We start from the raw sequence: 3491 nt of genomic DNA on the forward strand, positions 1-3491 counted from the left end.
ATTTGTTGTCTTTTATGGTCTCATATAAATTTTAGGATTCTTTACTTACTTCTGTAAAAAAATAATGTTGGATTTTTTTTTAAGATTTTTAATTTATTTATTTGACAGAGAGAGATGACAAGCAGGCAGAGAGGCAGGCAGAGAGAGAAGAGGAAGCAGGCTTCCTGCTGAGCAGAGAGCCTGATGCGGGGCTCGATCCCAGGACCCTGGGATCATGACCTGAGCCGAAGGCAGCGGCTCAACCCACTGAGCCACCCAGGCACCCCTAACATTGGATTTTTGATAGGAATTGGATTTACAGATGGTTTTCGGTAGTATGGACATTTTAACAATGTTAATTCTTACCATTCATAAATATGAGCTATCTTTCCATTTGTGTCTCCTTCAATTTCTTTATCAATGTCATAGTTTATGGAGTACAGATCTTTCATCTTCTTAGTTAAATCTATTCCTAAGTATTTTTTACTTTTGATGCTATTGTGAATTAGATTGTTTTCTTTATTTTTTTCAGATAGTTCATCATTAGAGTGTTAAAATGCTCCTGTCTTGTGCTTACTTTGGCAGCACATATACTAAAATTGGAATGATGCAGAGAAGATTAGCGTGATCACTGAACAAGGATGACATGAAAAACTGGGAAGCATTCCATATTAAAAAAAAATGAAACAAAACAAAATTCTTGTCTTTTATATATTGATCTTGTATTTGGCAGCTTTACTAAATTTGTTTATTCAAATTTTTTTGTGAAGTTTTTAGGATTTTTTAACATGTAAGTTCATGTTATCCAAAAAAAGAAAATTTTACTTCTTCCTTTTTTTTTTTTTTTTTGGAGTCTCTTATTTCTTTGTGTTCCTTGTTTCTCTGGCTAGGACATCCAGTACTATGTCAAATGAGAGTAGTGAAAGTGGACACACTTGTCTTTCTTCTGATCTTTAAGGGGAAAACTTTCAAACGTTTTTGATTGAATATGAGATTAGCTCTGGGCTTGCAATATGTGTTTTTTCTTTAATGGATTTTTTAAATTATTTTTTAAAATTTTTTTATAAACATATAATGTGTTTTTATCCCTAGGGGTAAAACACCAGGTTCACACATTTCACAGCACTCACCATCACTCACCATAGCACCTGCCCTCCCCAATGTCCATACCCCCACCATCCTCTCCCAACACACCTCCCCCCAGCAACCCTCAGTCTGTTTTGTGAGATTCAGTCTTTTATGGTTTGTCTCCCTCCCAATCCCATCTTCTTTTATTTTTCTTTTCATACGCCCGAAACCGCCTATGTTGCATCTCCACTTCATCATATCAGGGAGATCATATGATAGTTGTCTTTCTCAGATTGATTTATTTCGCCAAGCATAATACCCTCTAGTTCCATCCACGTCATCACAAATAGCAGGATTTCATTTCTTTTGATGGCTGCATAGCATTCCATTGTACATATATACCACATCTTATTTATTGATTCATCTGTTGAAGGACATTTAGGTTCTTTCCATAGTTTAAGTATTGTGGACATTGCTGCTATAAACATTTGGGTGCATGTGCCCCTTCAGAATGCCACGTTTGTATCTGTAGGGTATATACCCAGAACTACAAGCACTGGGTTATAGGGTAGTTCTATTTTCAGCTTTTTGAGGCACGTCCACGCTGTTTTCCAGAGTGGTTGCACCAGCTTGCATTCCCACGTACAGTGTAGGAGGGTTGCCCTTTCTCCACATCCTCGCCATTCATCTGTCATTGACTGACTTGTTCATTTTAGCCATTCTGAACGGTGTGAGGTGGTATCTCATTCTGGTTTTGATTTGTATTTCCCTGATGCCGAGTGAGGTGGAGCATTTTTTCATGTGTCTGTTGGCCATTTGGATGTATTCTTTGCAGAAATGTCTGTTCATGTCCTCTGCCCATTTCTTCATTGGATTATTTGTTCTTAGCGTGTTGAGTTTGATAAGCTCTTTATAGATTTTGGATACTGGCCCTTTATCTGGTATGTCATTTGCAAATATCTTCTCCCAGATAACTTCTGACAGTCATCTTTTGGCCTTGTTAACTGTTTCCTTTTCAGTGCAAAAGCTTTTTGATCTGATGATATCCCAATAGTTCATTCTTGCCCTTGCTTCCGTTGCCTTTGGCGATGTTCCTAGGAAGAAGTTGCTGCTGCTGAGGTCAAAGAGGTTGCTACCTGTTCTCTCCTCAAGGACTATGATGGATTCCTTTCTCACATTATGCTTCTTCATCCATTTCCAGACTATTTTAATGTATGGAGTAAGGAAATGGTCCAATTTCATTTTTCTGCTTGTGGCTGTTCAATTTTCCAAACCCCAAGGCCAACGGCTCCTTCTCTACCCCGGCGGCGGCGTGCTGTGCCTTCCCCAGACTTGCTCCTGGGGAGCGTAGTGACAGACGTGTGCAACCATGCTTCTCTCTCAGGCAGAGGGGAAGCTAGGGCAAAGAGTATTTCGCTCCATGCGGGTATCTTCCACAGTGCTACGGAAACTAACTCAGGCAAGCAGCAGCATCCCCAAACCCAACCCTGGTTTCCCAACGAATGCTGTGCTTTCCCAGGGGAGATTCCCAGGCAAAGAGGATTTCGCTCCACGTGGGATTATACACCGTGCTGTGGAGACTAGGGAAGAGCCCCGGGAGAGCTGGTGCCTCTTGGGCCTTTCCCGGGCTCCAAGTTCGCGCCCGGGGTTCACCTTGCTAAGCGGAACTAAGCAGACACAGTCACAACCCTGCAGCAGCCTCCGTGGCCTAGCATGGCACTCTATGCCTATTACCATCTCCTGGCGTAGGTAAGGCTTTGCCTTTTGCTCCGGCGCTCAGGCAGACATGGGGTCTAGGCCAGTGATTTCACCACAGGAGAGAGGAGGCGAAAGGATCCCTGCACATGGCCCGGGCACTGGGATGGGGAACTGTGGGGGACTGTCTCCACTCCTGCCCAGGCACACCCCCTGCCACCCACCATGCTGCAACATCTTGGTGGAAGGTGGCATCTGACTGCCCGTTTCTCCATGGGGTTGTTTCTGCGAGTTCTGGGTTTGGAACCTGGTGGCAAGCCCAAGTCTGCCCTTGGGACAGGTGGCCAAGGAGATGCTTTCCCTTTGGGACCAGAGGCACAGGACAGGCCTGTCTTCTGCCCAACTCCATCCTCAGAGTGGAGCATGCGCGCCTGCCCTAGTTGTCCCCTCATGTCTCCTTAGAAGGCAGGCTTCCATCTCTCCGCACGGGGAGCGGGTGACACCTGTCTTGCCACCGGCTTGCTGTGCGTGCCACGGCAGGTTATCCTGATTCCCCAGCGTTTCCCGAACCCAAGGCCAAGGGCTCCTTCTCTTCCCCGGGGGCGGCGTGCTGTGCCTTCCCCACACTTGCTCCTGGGGAGAGCGGTGACAGACGTATGCAACCATGCTTCTCTCTCAGGCAGAGGAGATGCTAGGGCCAAGAGGATTTCGCTCCATGCGGGGATCATCCACCGTGCTGCGGAGACTCG

The 3491-nt window shown here is 45.2% G+C and overlaps 1 non-coding gene across 1 annotated transcript; it reads left to right on the forward strand.

The window, feature by feature from the left end:
- Window positions 1–548: 548 nt before the first annotated feature.
- LOC131839998 (U6 spliceosomal RNA) lies at window positions 549–655 on the forward strand. Its single transcript, XR_009357118.1, has one exon. It is a non-coding gene; the product is annotated as a U6 spliceosomal RNA (small nuclear RNA).
- The last annotated feature ends 2836 nt before the right edge of the window (window positions 656–3491 follow it).

The sequence above is a fragment of the Mustela lutreola genome, chromosome 8 (assembly GCF_030435805.1).
Source record: "Mustela lutreola isolate mMusLut2 chromosome 8, mMusLut2.pri, whole genome shotgun sequence".
In the NCBI taxonomy this organism is placed as follows: Eukaryota; Metazoa; Chordata; class Mammalia; order Carnivora; family Mustelidae; genus Mustela; species Mustela lutreola.